The following is a 17,512-nucleotide window of genomic DNA, read 5'->3' on the forward strand; positions in this document are numbered from 1 at the left end:
TTCCTGCATCAGGCGCCAGTTTGGTTGAGGCTTGCATTGGACAAGGAGAAAGCTGCTACTTGGAATGGTCGGAAGGAGAGCACACCTCTTTATTTTCCATGATGCTTTGCTGTTTTGCAGAATGCTGCCTTGAGCAAGGTCTCCCTTCTCTCTCTCTCTCTCTTTTTATAAGCCTCCCACCAGTTGACATAGGTGGGATTTGGGCCTGGTGAGAGACAGCCAAGTGAATAAGGGTCATGTGCAGGACACATTTCAGAGAGACCAGCAGAAAGGTGGAGGGGACCTGAAGTTTCCCCATTTTTTTATTTGAGGTCTTTTCCACTTTGGGAACTTAAGGATGAACAATGAACATACCCTTAGCCAATTTGCCAGTCATTGCTACTTGTTTTCACCTCTATAGTAATGGGTAAAGGTTGCCAGTGGTTTCCCCTTGTGGCCCAAGCCCACAGAGGCTACAATGAAGAGTTCTGTCATTGGGGTGTGGTCCAGTTAATAAACCTTCAATGTGTGTAGCAGCATAAAGCAGGAGGAGGGCTTTTTTCTTGGAAAATGTTGAAATAATTACCCACGTTTATGGGTTTCAGCTACTATATGCTCCACTGAATTCCTGCGAGTTCCCGTTTTATTGAATGAATGAGCTCTGTTTGTCCACTGAAAAGAGAAAGAGTTTTCTTTCTTCATCTTGATTAATCTATTTGCGTTAGTTAGAATAACAAAATCATCCTGAATGCCCTTCTGCTTGGTGCCTCCTCTGCTGCTGCTTCTGTTCCTCCTCCTCTTCGGTGCATTGATACTTTGGGAACCCCTCTCTTCAAACTGAGTTAGGGGGCCTATAATGGCAAATTTGGGTAGGTGTAAAAGGAGCCAAATAGAAGAACAAAAACAACAACGATAACTGAGCAAGTAGGACCTGTTGGGATGAATATGCATAGATTAGCAGTGGAAGCAGAGAAAAGACACAGGATACTCTTTCAGTGGAAGGTTTTTCTGCACAAGCCCCACTGAAATGAATGGGAGTTGCACAAGAGTGCATGAAACTATTAAGGGCACTATGCTGCAGAAAGTTTTCTTGTGCAAGCCTCATCGAAGTGAATGTGAGCACACTTGTGCTGTTATGCCCTCCCATTGTTTCAGTGGGGCTTGTGCAGGCAAATCCCTGGATAAATGCCCGCAAATCCAACATTAGTTCTTAAAAGCCTGTGTTTTTATGGTAACTGCTTATTTCATGGTAAATATTTCTTGCCATTGTCCAGAAAAATATCTTCCAAGATGAAAAAAACAAACCCAAATATTGGTTAATGGAAGAATATAGCTTTGTGGAGGTTGAAGGACTCTATGGGAACCCATGAGGCCACCACAAATATTACAGCCTTAAATCTGAGTTTAAATTTCACAGGCTTTGTGGTGCTATCTGAAAACATACTGGCTGACACTGCTTAGTGAGCCTTAAACTTGGAGACCCTGTCCAACACCCTCTTGGTTCAGTTAAACATTGAAAGGGTTTAATAACCACATACAACTATTCAGTCTACCTCAGACTAGATACACAGCTGAATTGTAAGACCAATGCCATCTTAAAATACCGCCTACAAATATTATCCTGTGTACCTTAAACTGAGGGATTAAATAGTATCCAGATGCAAACTACAACCCCACATCTCTTGACTGCAACAGTCTACAGAATCTGTATTGCTAAGTTTCTAGCAAATTTTTGAATCACTTGAATTTGATACGGTGCTATATAAATATATTTAAATATATATCTAGTTGGGTGCATGAAATCAAAGCCAGCAGTTGACACCTAAGCTGGTTTTGTTGCTCATAAATGAGTGTTTATCTCTGCTTTTTAAAAGTCTGATGAAGACAACCTTCACGGAAAATGGTTTTCCCCCAAAACGTCTTCTCAGAATACCTTCTTTTTTTCTATGGAAACTGTGTCCCTTGGGGTGCTTGTGTTGCAAAGACCTGCTGGCTTTTTAAAAAATCAGAAATGACTACAATGACTACCAACAGAGCAGATCCTTGTGATAGAAATTGTCTCTCTTCTGTGAAGCTTTTAAGGGGCAGGTCGCACAGTGGCTGTGTTGGCAAAACATTCTGTTGATTTTCTGGCTTAAGGTCTTCATATCACATTCAGCTTAAGTGGCTTGGGCTTGTTCAGGCCACAATGAGTTTATCCTGGTTGATTAAGCGATATACAAAGTTACTGTGAAGTCTTTTTTTTTTTTTTAAATGACTGCTTACCGCTGGTAAATGAATGCAGTGAAAATGGTCTTGTTGCATTATCCTCAGCAACAAAGAGTCGAGCATAACGCAGGTTCATGGTCTCGCTTGCTATAATTTTCTTTTACATAGAGAAATCAGAATATATAATATTGAATTTTAAATAAGATTTGGGGGGTTTAAAAGTTAACTTTATAAAATTATTTATTCTATTTTAAGCCTTCTATCTTACTTTTTACCATCTAAGTATTTTTTTGATTTCGATGGTCCAGCTTTATTTATGGGCATATAAAATGAAATTGTGAGATGTTTTTTACAAGCTTCTTCCTTCTTTTTGTGAGGGCCAAATTAGATTTTACAGTAAATGAATGGCTGGTGCTCAGAATAGCAGCCTCGTATCTCGTCTCCACCCTCCCAAACTGCCTAGTTCAACTTCCCTGTGCTGTAATGTCACCATGCTCTGTGTTTCCCTCCCTGCCCCTTCCTAATGATAGCCAGCGAGGAGGAGCAGAATAATGCAGAATGCCATAATGTGAGACAGGCAAGTTGTACTAGATGTTCCGTGGGAGCAGGAAGGGGAAGAGCAGACACACCATTGTTGTTTGGTGATAGCCATGCCTTTTGCTCAACATCTAGTTTGGCCCCTGAATTTGATTTTTTTTTTTGTATGTTTTTTTTTTGTATGGATAAAGAGCATTACTGTATGCTTTTTGTGCAATAGGTTTGGAACATGCTTTTGTTAGGCATACATTTTAAAATTGTAAATGTAGCATCTACTAACTGCAGATCCAAAAAAGGAATGTAGATGGGTTTAAGTGTACATTCAAATGGGCTCTTCTGGGTTCCCCCCACCCTTTCCCTCTTTCCTAGGATTTTTAAGAGTGACATTTGAAACTTGCAGGTCTACATGCAAGAACTACCTGTTGGCAATATTTTTAAAATGATCTGGCAAGAACTCTTAAATGTGACATGTGGAAGCATTTGGCAAGATTTTCAGCCTATCTGAATTTTTGTGTGTGTGCCATTGGTATGTCTGGTATTTCTTTCTTTTTGTATACCATCTAACCTGGAAATATTTATTCCTTAGTGGTTGTGCAATGCTCCAGACACAACGCTCTAACCTCTGGGGAAAATGCGATAAGTTTTAAAATATCAGACTTCAAAGTATGATGGTGCTAATCCCGCCCCCCCTCCCCAATAGGATTTGAGCCTTTTGAAAGCCTATCTGGCTCATATTGTTTTCATAACAATATAATAAGTCTTGGGAGATTCATTGTCCTGTTTCTTTTCTAATGGGTAAATCTTTTAGCATAGTTAGGCTATTTGCAACGATTTGAAACTGAGCTGTAAGTTTAAATGCAACAGGAGAAAGCCAACCAGTTTGTACATCTACATAATGACTATTTGATAACTTTGCATTTTAAGCAGTATATAAGAAATGCATTTATTGCAGATGGTTTAAACTGTCTTTTACAGGAAAAAAAAAGACCTGTTTCTGTATTTCCTCAGGTAATTGCTCCAATTTAAATACTTCACGTGATACCTTAACTTAGCATATATTTTTGTGTGTGCGCCCTTGGATTTAAAATTTAAGAAGATGAGGGATGCAGGCAGGCAATTGCATGTCAAAACTGCAAGCAGATATATTCACCGTGTAGTCAAAGTGTGCACAGAGAACACAACCTTTTCTTAAGATGCATACCGTTGGCTTGGAAACACACTTCCCACTTTAAGTGGAAGGGGTGATAGAACACACATTCTCCAGGAGCTTGTTTCTAACCCTAAACTTGTTTCTAACCTGGCTGCTGTCATTTGGGTTCCCTCTTCATTGAGCACAAACGTGGTCCTGAAAGCAACTTACACACACTGGGAAGAGGTATTTGGCAGCAGACCAAGGTCTGGGATCCAGAGTCTCTGCTAAATAGCTGCGAATCAGTGGGGAAAGGTAGTGATTTGCAGTAAAAAGGGGTGCTGGGCTGTCCCCCCAGTTGTCACTTTCTCCTGTAGCCGCCTCCCCTTTCTGTTTTTCCATTCAGTGTGGCAAACATGCATCCAGAGCCTCCCACCCTGGGAGGACGGGATGCAGGGGGGAAAGTGGTTAAGCACCCTCTCCCGCTCACCACTTCTCCACTACAAATGGCTCCTCTCACTCCACTGCTTTGCAGGGCTGTGGCAGATATCTGGGTTTCCAGATCTGTGTCTGCCTCCAACTCTGCAGTTCTGGCCAAAGGCATCTATCTAGAATTCTGCCAATATCTGCAAGGTCAGATTCAGCCATGGCATTGAAGCTACCAAGGATGCCTGTAGGTCACAATTCCCCCAAACATTTCAGAGTTAATAGTTTGTGCGAATGGGCACATTTACGCGTGTGAGAAGAAATTTAAGCAAGGCGCATTGCTCACACTCACTGGATGAAGGGTACTGCCAAATATTCTTTTTACAAGGCAGTGGCAGCATAACAGCCAAGTAATCTGAACAAGAGATGAGAATACCATTCATTTCGAACAAGATAAATTTAGGGTTATGGGACAATAAGCCAGTGCAACCGTTTTAGCCTTTATCCTCACTATGTGGCATAATAAAAGTTACTGAAAACTCTTGCCGTATGAAAAAATAAATCATATTTTTGACTTGGTTTCATTTGAAAGTTTACAATTTTTTTATGCTTTGTGTTGCTGTGTAACTTTTGTACTATTGGTGGCTAGTTTTTGTCTGAATAAGCCTTTGGGGGGATTATTGCTTAATGTTTTGATTTTTATGATAGTGAAGCTTGTATTCAGTGTTCTGCCAATTAATATTATATGCTTGTAATAAAAGCAAAAAAAAAAAATCTAGTATTTTGGTCTTTTTTCAAGAACAGGAATATTTAGCAAGTAAGACCCACCTCCCTTGAGAAGTCTAGAATGCTGGAAAGAGTTGAAGGAAAGAGAAGAAGACGACGACCAGCAGCAAGGTGGATGGACTCGCTTACGACAGCAATGAATGCACCGAGAGACCTTAAAGGCCTGGTTGAAGACAGATAATCCTGGAGAGAATCTGTCTATGTGGTTGCCAAGAGTTGACACAGACTTGACACCCCTTAATCAATCATAACACTCTGGTTCTGAAGCGGCCCCCCCCCCATTTTATTAAGTCACCCCGCTGACCCCTCTGGCTTCAGCAAGTGTTACCTTGCACTTCCAAGCCTATCTTCCCAGTCATAAGAACTATAAGTGTGTGTGTGTGTGTGTGTGTGTGTGTGTTTAAAATTAAAATTGACATTCTAAGGAAACTGAATGTGATGTCCATGCTTTGGTGCAACACATTTCTAAGGGAGAACAGGAGTTCCACCCAGTCCTAGATGCTGTACTTCTGCTGTTCTCCCCTGAAATTGCAGCGTGCAATACGGCTCTAGGTCTGTCTTGCACATGTGTCTGGTGCATCCCCCTATTTGTTTCACCGCCATACAAGCTCCTATGACCCATACTCCCTGTCCATAGGTAGCTCTGTTATGCATGCACCCTTTCACCCACACATTGCCTTTCTTGCCTGAGGAAACTGGCAGTTGAGGACTTGGACCCCATTCCTCACTTTCAGCCATCCCAGTGGGGTGTTGGTTGACATCTTAGGAAACCATAAGAACTGCAGGTTTGCCCCTTTTTTCTCCCCTGCCCATGGAGTCTCAGATCTTGCACCCCTATTTGAGAAAGACTGGTGCTGATAAGGCAAATGCAGCCCAAGACTTGAGTGCTCATAGTGAAAAATAAATCCCACCACCACCACATATGATGGAGGTGAAATGTGTAATGCTGGCCTGTCCTTTTAGTAATCTTGATTTAAATCTCTCCATGTTTATTTTTTGATGTTAAGCAGGCTTAATATCAAACTCTCAAAGCAGCCTCCTTGGAAGAGAAAAGTGGGTTATAAATGTTTGAAAACATCACTTAAACTGCCTTCTGGATAGTTTGCCCATTAATATATTGAAATCTAGAAAATGGTATGGCCGGCCACCTATAAAGTTTGTTTATGTTTAATATTTCCTGAGGACAGGAGAATGGCATTAGAGTGAAATTAAAAATCCATTCAAATAAAACGAATAGAACAATATAGTAAAGTTGTCATCGAGTCGTGTTGACTCCTGGTGACCACAGAGCCCTGTGGTTGTCTTTGGTAGAATACAGGAGGGGGTTACCATTGCCATCTCCTGCGCAGTATGAGATGATGTCTTTCAGCACCTTCCTATATCGCTGCTGCCTGATATACAGGTGAAACTCGGAAAATTAGAATATCGTGCAAAAGTCCATTAATTTCAGTAATGCAAATTAAAAGGTGAAACTGATATATGAGACAGACGCATTACATGCAAAGCGAGATAAGTCAAGCCTTAATTTGTTATAATTGTGATGATCATGGCGTACAGCTCATGAAAACCCCAAATCCACAATCTCAGAAAATTAGAATATTACATGGAACCAAGAAGACAAGGATTGAAGAATAGAACAATATCGGACCTCTGAAAAGTATAAGCATGCATATGTATTCAGTAGTTGGTTTGGGCCCCTTTTGCAGCAATTACTGCCTCAATGCGGCGTGGCATGGATGCTATCAGCCTGTGGCACTGATGAGGTATTATGGAAGACCAGGATGCTTCATTAGCGGCCTTCAGCAATTCTGCATTGTTTGGTCTCATGTCTCTCATCCTTCTCTTGGCAATGCCCCATAGATTCTCTATGGGGTCAGGTCAGGCGAGTTTGCTGGCCAATCAAGCACAGTACACTGTATACTTTTCAGAGGTCCGATATTGTTCTATTCTTCAATCCTTGTCTTATTGGTTCCATGTAATATTCTAATTTTCTGAGATTGTGGATTTGGGGTTTTCATGAGCTGTACGCCATGATCATCACAATCATAACAAATTAAGGCTTGACTTATCTTGCTTTGCATGTAATGCGTCTGTCTCATATATCAGTTTCACCTTTTAATTTGCATTACTGAAATTAATGGACTTTTGCACGATATTCTAATTTTCCGAGTTTCACCTGTAGGTGTTTCACCAGTGGGGATTCGAACTGGCAACCTCCGGCTTGCTAGTCAAGTCATTTCCCCGCTGTGCCATTAGGTGGCTAATAGAACAATAGCAAGCTAAAAAGACAGCAAATGCCATAACTAACAAGAAGCAGAATTAAAACCGAGAGATTTAAAAGGCCTGAGAAAATGGAGGGTTTTCATCCATCATTGAAGAGACACCAGACTTGGTGTCAGATGATCCTGGCTGGGGAGAGAATTCCAAAGTGAGGCACCACCACTGAAAAAGGCCCTTTCTCCAGTCACCACCAACCTTCCCCCACCCCCAAACTGTGCTTGGGGACATCTGTAAGGCATCCAGCCCTATACTGTAAAGGACTTTAAAAGTTAGCACCAGCATTTTAAACAGTGCTTGGGAATGGACCCTGAGCTGGTGGTGTGTCAAAACTGGTGTGGCATGTGCTATTTGCTTGGTCCCAGCCAATAACTAGGGATGTTCCTGGAACCGATGCCCTTTATGGGACTCCAACCGGTTCGAAGAACCAGAGGTTCTGCTGGTTCGACAGCAGAGGGGGTGCCGCTTTAAGAGTGGGGGAGGGTACACTTACCCCTCCCACTGCTTCCCCCCCGCCGGGGTACCTCCTTGCCGCCCCGTTGGCCCCATCTTCCGAATATGACCGGAAGTCGCAGACACACTATATCCGGAAGATGGGGGCAAAGGTGCAGCAGGGAGGTATGCTGCCACCGCAATGGGCTTTCCAAAAGACAGATGCCGGCGGGGGGAAAGTGGCGGGAGGGGTAAGTGCACCCTCCCCCGCTCTTAAAGCGGCACCCCCCCCCCGGTTGCGGTTGAATCAGGAGAATTGCCGACTTTTCGAACCAGTTTAGAGGCCCATAAAGGGCACATCCCTACCAATAAGCCTGCTGCTGTATTTTGAACCTCCTGCAGTTTCTGAACGATCTACAAAGGTAGCCTCAGGAAGGCAACACCTCCAATTATCTGCCATGACTGAGTGCCACAGAAGTAAATGAGGCAAGTCAGTCAGTCATCGGGCATGGATTTCAAAGGGAGTTACAGTTACAACTAGCTGAACTTGGATGTTGCCCAGTACTTTCCAGCTTTCTTCTCACCGCTTCCATGAACTCAATAAGTGGCCCTAGACAAGCCTTACCCTTTCAGCCCCTGACCCTCATTGGCCTGATGGGGTCAATAAATACCTAGCATTGCAGGGTTGTTGTAAGGATTGAGATCACACGTGAAATGTTTTGTACATTCAAGTGCTATCCAAATGCTAGAATGCTTATTATTTATTAAAATAGTTTATAGTAATACAAATGGGACATCACCAAAGCATGGTTAACTGGTTGGCCTATATCTCTTCAGGCGGGAGATAAGAACATAAGCAAAACCCTGCTGTATCAGGCCCAAGACCTACCTAGTCCAGCATCCTGTTTCGCACAGTGGCCCACCAGAAGCCTCTGAGAAGCCCTCAGACAAGACCTGAGGGTATGCCTCTCTCCTCCTATTACTCCCCTGCAACTAGTATTTAGTTGCCTCTGAGGCTGGAGGTGGCCTATAGCCACCAGACTAGTAGCCATTGATAGAGCTGTCCTCCATGAATTTATCGAAACCCCTCTTAAGCTGTCACCACATATTGTGGCAGAGAATTCCATAGGTTGGTTATGCACTGTGTGAAAAAGTACTTCCTTTTGTTGGTCCTAAATTTCTTGGCAATCAGTTTCATGAGATGATCCCTGGTTCTATTATTATGTGTGTGTGAGAGAAACTCCTCTCTATCAGCCTTCTCCACACCATGCATGATTTTATAGACCTCTATCATGTCTCCCCTCAGTTGTCTTTTTTCTAAACTAAAAAGCCCCAGGTGTTGTAGCCTTGCCTTGTAAGGAAGGCGCTCTAGGCCCCTGATCATCTTGGTTGCCCTCTTCTGCACGTTTTCCAGGTCTACAGCTAGTGCATGAGCCCCACTTGACAAAAGGTGCTTCGTTAATTTATTAAATGTGTAAGCCACCTAACCCCAATGGCTGTACGCCCTGGAATCCACTTGGATCTTCAGACACAAGTTCCCTCCCTGCCTCAACCATGAACCTGATCCTTTAAGGCAGGGTTCCCAACCTTGGGTCCCCAGATGTCGTTGGACTACAACTCTCATCATCCCCAGCCACCTCTGTTTTGAGGGAGGGCAACCCTGTCCAAATTAGGTTGAATGCCACTTCCCAGGCCAGGAAAATCACCTACCAAGAAGTTCTTGATCTTGCCAAGACTAAGCTTCAGTATATGAGCTCTTCGCCCAACCATTACTGATTCTGGGCACTGGTTTGGGACCCTCGCAGCTAGAAAGCCCCCCAGTGTCAATGGTGTGATGAAAGTCATGTCTGGCTTGATCCAAAGGCCAAAGAAACCCCTCAGCAGCCATGGTGTTAGGGTTTGTTCTGGGCAAAAAGGAGATTCTTTTCACATGGTTTGGTCTTCAGGAAAGGCCTTGATAGATTAGACAGAAAGTCCATTTCATCCAGCATTTCACCAGCCAGGCACATTCTGGTAAGCACCTGGTGTGACTTAATGTGCCTGTGACATTTTTATATTCCACAGCTGTTTAAAACAGGATTTTCCCCCAGCTTGACCCACTGAATATGCATTATGTGAGTCTCTTTGTATTCTGTCTGCTCCTTGCATAATAAGCAGAACAGGTTTTCCAGAGTCACTCAGAACAAGGGACTTTGAACAGATGGACAATAAAAATAATAAGACAGCTCTTTGGGGGATCTAGGAACAATACCTTGAAGTGCTGAAAGCAATGAGTAAACAAGTCTTTGAAAGCAATGAGTATGGATAAGTCTGATCAGGCTCACATCTGGAGGTCTGATTAACTCTGGATTTTTTGATTTTTTTTAAATTTCACAGTCCCATTATTGCAATGGTACTTTAAAACCAAAGCCAAAAAAACAGATCCTTGTCCCCAAGGAACTTCCAGGGACAGAATGAAAGTAGCGGAGAAGGGATGGTTGTGGCAAGGATAATGAGGGATGAATGTAACACTTGAATATGTTACCAGGTCTTTCACACTTTTTATATGTGTATGCAGAAGCCATCATGTGTGTCAAACATGTCCAGAGCATATGTTTGACACATCATGTGTGTCAAACATGTGCTCTGGAAATTAAAATAGACACTTGTATGGCTTGGTCACATGCTAATAGACGAGGTCTGCCCATCACCTAGGTGGCCATCTAGGGTGCCAGTTCTTGGGGTGTGTGGGTGATGCTGTCTGCCCACCTGCCCAAGTAAATTATTTATTTATTTTACATTTCCTATCCCGCTCTTCCTCCAAGGAGCCCAGAGCGGTGTACTACATACTTGAGTTTCTCCTCACAACAACCCTGTGAAGTAGGTTGGGCTGAGAGAGAAGTGACTGGCCCAGAGTCACCCAGCTAGTTTCATGGCTGAATGGGGATTTGAACTCGGGTCTCCCCAGTCCTAGTCCATCACTCTAACCACTACACCACAATAGAGTGGGAACTTTCTCCCTCTGTATCCTCAAACCAGCTTGGGTTAGTCATCCACTGGTCATTTGTGCAACCTTGTCATTTGACCCAGCAAATGAGCAGGGGAGCGAGGGGTGATTTTCAAAATCATACTTTGCCTAGGGTGCCAAAACCCCTATGGCTTTGCACACACATCCCCCCCTGCCCACCATACACTTATTTTTCCATATAGGACAAAGTCTACTTATGAAATAATCTCTGAGTCAGCTCACCTAAATCCATGGTTCTCACAACAAGTGAGCAATGGTTCAAACGTGCCTCCTTATTTTATGACTGCAGAATTGATATATGTTAATAATAAGCCATTCCAACACTATAGGAAGAACTTCTATATCTGTCTTACGTTTCTTTTTAGATTGTGAGCCCTTTGAGGACAGGGATACATCTTCATTTATTTTTATTTCTCTATGTAAACTGCTTTGGGAACTTGTGTCGAAAAACAGGATATAAATATTGGTTGTAGTAGTTGTAATTGCTATGTTGCAGCAAGCATTAAAGTGCAGAAATGAGGGAAACAAATGATAATGATCTACTTCTGATAGAAATGTGGCAGGCTTCTGCTAAATATGTCAGCTCTGCCTCTCCCAGAATTCCAAGCAAAAACCTCAAGTCTGCCCTCCAGTTATTTGCAGGTGTTACCACACTTCCTTCTTGGACTCATGTCTGGACCCATATCTTTGTACACCCAATGCACTTGGGCAATTATATTTCGAAGCTAGGGGAAATTGCTTAAGGTGCTAGGGGAAACTTTTCCCCTAACTGCAGCCAACTCTACTAGTTAGGGCCACATGCAGATATTATCTACTCAGTAGAGTGAACTCAGAATTACTAGCACTGAAACCTGCAAGCGTGAATAACTGCTACACATTTTAAGAGTGGCAAAGGCATTTCCCTAGCACCTTTGAAACGCTCTAAACAAATGCATACAGAAATGTGTTTCCTACAGTGAGTGCTAGAAAAACCAGTTCTGCAAGTTTTTTGAGTGATTCAGCTTGAATGCGGAAAATCCTCAAGTACCGGAAGCAGAGTGCCGCCTTCCCCGCCGGCCAGTGGCTCAGGGTGCACCGCAAGGCAAAGCACAGAGGACCAGCAAGCCTAGCAGAACCACCAAAGAGGAGCTGGATGAGTATTTTTAACTAGAGCTTTGCATAGAACAGAGAATTGCATTAGATCCAATTTTGATCCATTTCAGATACAATTGTATCCAATTTGCCAATAAGAATGAGCAGCCCACATCAATCTGAGCTGATACAGAGGGCCAAATCAGAATGAATTCAATGCATCATCAACAGGAAACAATGGGAAATCATGAAAATACTTGTTTCTCTCGTTCTAAGTGCCCTACAACACACTGATTCAGTGTGTGGTTTTCTGGTCAATTTTGCATCAGACTGGCCCCAATGTCACATCAGATCTGATGCAAAATTGTATGATGCAAGATCGTCTGATTATTTACTCTGCATCAAATCGGATCCAATGATCGCTCTGGTTCATTGCACATCCCTAATTTTTGCATCAGTTTTTTTGGGGGGGGTGGGGTAAATGTTTGTAAAATTGGGAGTGGTTGGTAGAATAAGGTGAAGATGTGTGATGCTTTATTTTTTAAAAGGGTGGAAAACCAGCACAGGGAGGAGGAGGAGCAAGACAGAGGGTTCATGTAGTCTTTGATTTGCAGATACATAATGCAAGTTGTGACTCTGGGTTCACTCTGTTGGTGAATAAATCTCTGTGCTCTGAAAATCCTCCTTCGGTCTTCACCCTTTATGAAACTATGGAGATAAGGTGCTTCTGAAGCCCAAGTGGGCTTCACACATTGTTGGGAAAGAAGGGGAAATAAACCTGTGTTGTAGATCTGAGGTTTTTAGAGGAACTTTATTGATGGGATTGAGAGGGAAGCTGGAAGTGGTATTTTGATCATATCAAACTGCCAGAAAAGATTGCTAAACAGCAGATAATTGCTTTTATATAAACTAGGAGAAATATCTTTTAGAGTGGAAGAGCTGTGTGTTTATTGCTTTGACAGTGGTATATTTTAATTTTATTTGTCACAAGACCGTAAACAGATCTGAGACAGAAAAATATGCGGAGCGTGCACATGTATAGACACACATGCTCTCTCTGAGTCTCTGGCTGCATTTGCATGTAACATGAAACTGCAGTTAAATGGGGCAGAGGTTTGAATTTGTGAATGTCTGGATACATGCAATCGTGGTTTCACAGCAAAAATGCCTTGTGGTTTGCCTCGCCAAACTCTAATTTGAACCTTTAGTTTGTAGTGAGTTTCACCTCTGTAACCTGAGGGTTTTTTGGTGGCAGTATCGCATCCAAATGCTGATGTCGCCATTACTGTGATTTTGTGCAGTCTCTGGAAATGTAATCATAGAAAGGATGGCCCAGACTCACCTGGGATCATGCCTGCTCCATGCCTGCTGTGCTTCTCTCTGAGCACGAAAATGAAGTGATCAAGATGCATGTTCAAAAGCACATGCAGTCATGGCGACACCATAAAGAGAGTAACCACATCAGACTACTGGGATGGGAACATATGGCAGGGCTGTGACACCAGGGTTGGGTTTAAAGGGCAACCCCAGCCAGGAATTCTTGAATGGCCTTCTTCTATTTGTTGCACAAAGATGTTGGGGAAGGAGGCCCCAATCCCTTCCCCTTGGGGGAACACATGTGGTCCCTAGACTTACTCATGAGAAGGGCCAGGTAGCAGGATCAGCATTGCCAATAGAGACAGGGAAGATTCCTCCTCTGTGATGACAATGGATGCTGTTCCTGAGCAGACCACTCACTCATGAGAGTGTAAAGCCGTGAGGATACTTCATCACAACTCATGAGAGGAACCATCTGTGAGGACAGGGGTGTCAGGCAAAATTGCTAATAATGTACAATGACATCCCTTCTCCCACAGATCACTCTTCCACGGGAGTGTCAGGCCATGGAGACACGCATGCAAGCCCGATGGCAGATGCCATCCAGCCTGGTTGCTCTATGCAAGCAAGCTTCAGAGACAGGCACCCTGGCAACAGCTCTCCCTGTTTTGGCGACTCTGTGAAGAAGCAAGCAAAGTGTGCCCTCTGCCAGCCCATCCACCCATTTGAACATGTCCATCTTTAATCTTGCCCAGCACGGTGACCCCACTCTCATAGGGTCACAGACAACCAAGGCTCCTCTCTCTCGTGATTCCCCATGGCAGCAGATCTGTATACGATGCAATGCCAGTCTGAATCCATGGAATTTGCATGAGAGTAAAGATCTGTCCCCAGTCCCGGTGTTTCCCCAGTCTGCCCATCCAGCTATGTCCAGAGACGTGGAGCATCAAGATCTCCGTTGGGTGCATCAAAGGCTTCCCTGGAGAGGAGGGGGGCCATAGTATAAGAGGTCTCTCATTAACCAGAGGGAATGGAAGCCCCAAGCAAGCAGGGGCCCCCTTTTGGGGATAGCAGGCATAACCTTTTTTGAGATAGCATGTCATAAGCATGCAGTCTGATGGAAGACCAAAGGTTGATGAACCTAAGGTCCTCCCAGGTAGACTGGCCCTCTCATGAAAGTGCTAATCACCTGGCAGCAAGCCGATACGGGGGCAGGAGAATGGTTTGGTCTCCATGGACTGCTTTGCCGGGGTGAGCTATAGCAAGAGCATCCTTGGTCACAGTGGGCCAGACTCCAGGATCCTTTGCCCTCCCTCCTATACATATTCCCTTCTAGGAAGTCAACATGTTCCCTTCCCTTTCCCGAGTAACAGAAAAGTAGTGCCCCTCAGCATCCCCCTGCTGCTAGAAATTGTGCTTGTGAGAGATTTTGTTGCGAGGCTCTTCTGACAGCAGTGTGATCGCCGTCAGAAGAAAGGCTTGCATGGCATGGCATTTAAAGGGATTTAAATGCCCTTTCCCTGCTAAGGGCGGGCAGACCATTTGGAAAAGGCACGATCGCACTCAGCACACCCCTTTCAAGATCATGGCCAATGGCTGCTGCTCTTGTGACGTGCTGACACCTTGCCTAAAGTCTGGCAATGCCAGTGTTATGGAGCTTGCTGGGATTTGGCCTTGGTGGACCAGGGAGAGGGAGGGGCACCCCTGCTATGAAACCGGAGGTTGCCGGATTGCGGTTAGATGAACATCAGCAATGCAATTCACGGTTAGAAAAATTAACTGCGGGTTCGGCAACCTCCGGTTTCATGTTACGTGTGAATGCAGCAACCCCCCCCTCAAGGTCTTGGAGTTGCATTTAAGTTTCCTATTTTTCATTTATGGCCAGTAGGTGGTGCTATTGATACACTGAGTCACTCTGTACAGAACACTATCCTGAGGAACTTCTTGAATTCTAAGGAGGCAATCCCTTTTCAAGAGTGTTCTAGGGAAATTTCTAATCGAGTTGTCCCAAGGTAAACTGGCATTATGATGCTGGAGGATAGGCCGTCTATAGAGCCACAGAGTGGGGAAGCTGAAGGCACCAGATTCAGGAGTGGGAAAAGGGGAGAGAAATCCAGCAGGCAAAGGAGCAACCACTCATGGGAGCAAGAAACGGGCAGAGCTGCCTAGCCAGACCCAGAAAGTTTTATAAGCCCTACGAGCTCCGGGAAAACCAACGAGCTTCCTGAGTGACTAAAGCCACCCTGGAACCTGGGAGGATGCCATTACCCTTGGAAACCTTTTAACATGTAGTCCTATGTGGCTCATGACAGGGGCGCAGCAGAGCATAGAGATGGAGAGACCCAGTTCTAGCCCTGAAAGCTCCTGGCCAACTAGTGAGCTGGTAAATAAAAAGCACTAGTAAAAGAGCCTGTATGAAGTCAGTGCTGATCTCTTGCACAGGTGTGTTTGTGTGTGTGTGAGAGAGAGAGAGGGTGGGGTGAGTGATCTGGAGTGGATGTATTTGGAAGCAAGTTTGAATTTACAAAGTTTAGAATTGACAATTGGGTGCAAAAACTACTTTCAAGCAGAGGTGCTCTTACCCCTGGAATTTGGGGCCGAGGTCCAGGGCCTCCACAATGCCTGGGGCCCCCCAAATTCTCTCTAGCCTGTCTTGTTTGTTGTGGGCTGTGCCCTAAAGTACCTATGGTGTTTTTTTAAGGTGCTTAACTTGCGGTGGGGGCCCCTCCAAAGGCCTTTAGGTCCAGGCTCCAAAATTACCTAGGTGCATTGCTGTTTTTAAGCAGTGGCTTTCTCTCTATAGGTCCTCTTGCCCCTGTGCACTGTGGACACTAAGGAGTCCATTATGCTGATTATGATATTTTTCGGTGTTCCATGCTAAATGAGAACACTGCCGGGACCCAGGCAAAGGCCTGACCTCGCCATCCTTTGGAGGGCATTTAGCTCTTCATTTGTATGCCCATCATGGGCATATTATCTGGACCAGAACAAATATTCCAATAAATCTGCTTTTCTTGGCCTTACTTCTGGACTTCTTAATTTATTTCTAAAACCTTCCTCCTGCCTTTCTGTATAATAGGACAATCCAAAGGACTTGCAACCAAGGATTCAAATAAGAACACACTAACAAAACCAGTAAAAACAACCTTGTGTAAAAGACGCAGATTAAAACCTTCAAAATAGAGGCACCAAGTCTTGAAATCCTCTTTGCCCAAAGGAAAGTCTTCATTGCTTATCTTGGAGAGGGCATTAATGGGACCAGGCACACCTCTTCAGGAAGGTCATTTCATAACTTTGGCACTACAGCAAAAAAGGCCTAGTCTCTGGTCAAGGTCAGAGAGAATCCCCAGCCACAACGGTATCCCACCAAGTTGCTGATTTTGCTGTCTTCCAAACATAAGCTGGAGGGTATGGGAAACTGTCAGGGACCCGGAAGGCCAATGATGGGCTACTCAATGGCCAATGACGAGCTGTGTTTGTTTAGGTTGGTCACAAATTGTACAGGCTTGGCCTTGGATTCTATTCCAATAAAACATCACTGTAAAACAGATCCCCCCCCCCCGCCCCTGGTGGTTCTCTCCCACGGGAATGCTCTCTCCCTTTATTGAGTATGAATACCTTGTATGACATCCATGCCGTAGCTACAGCACAACCAACAACCTGGGGCCAAGAATGTTCTTCGTGATGCTTGTTTTTCTCTCTGCATGTTGGTGTTCGGAATCTTTTCATATCCTTGACAGTCAAAGCTGTCATCCTTCAGCAGGGCATCCATCAACCTGCACAAACAAATCTTATTTTCTAGTGATATTTGGTGAGACCAGCTTTTCTAAGCATCTAACTAGACTAGTGAATCCTCTGCCGGGGGCCACTGTCCTCTGCCGGGAGTGGCAGTGGATCTGGGCCGGGCAGCCCCTCCTCTGGCAGCTCCTGCATGACAGCCAGGGGGTGGTCCACTGGGAGGAGGAAGTGTGGGGGGAGGAGAAAGGAAACCCCAGTGTGCTTCTTCCCATTGTGTTGGCGCAAAGCACTGCAAACCCCAGCTGCAGGGCACCAGCACCCAGTGCAGAAAGGGTGGCGGTGGCAGGGTGCACCCTGAGCCTTCTGGGCCCCCAATCCTCTGGGCCTGGGGACATTTGTCCCTCCTTGTCCAATAGATGCTAGTCTACGCCAATGGCCTCCTGGCATCCTGCCTTCCCTTTTGCCCAATCAGTCTAAGTTCAGGGATGGGGCTATGTTTTCTGGGCAGTGGTGATGCTTCTGGGATTTCCATTGTGCCTGTTAGCTGTAGCACAGTCAGGGAATCCTGGGGCATCCTTGCTTCCCGGGGCGATCCTTTCATGAGG

Source organism: Hemicordylus capensis, chromosome 2 (genome assembly GCF_027244095.1).
Source record: "Hemicordylus capensis ecotype Gifberg chromosome 2, rHemCap1.1.pri, whole genome shotgun sequence".
Classification (NCBI taxonomy): domain Eukaryota; kingdom Metazoa; phylum Chordata; class Lepidosauria; order Squamata; family Cordylidae; genus Hemicordylus; species Hemicordylus capensis.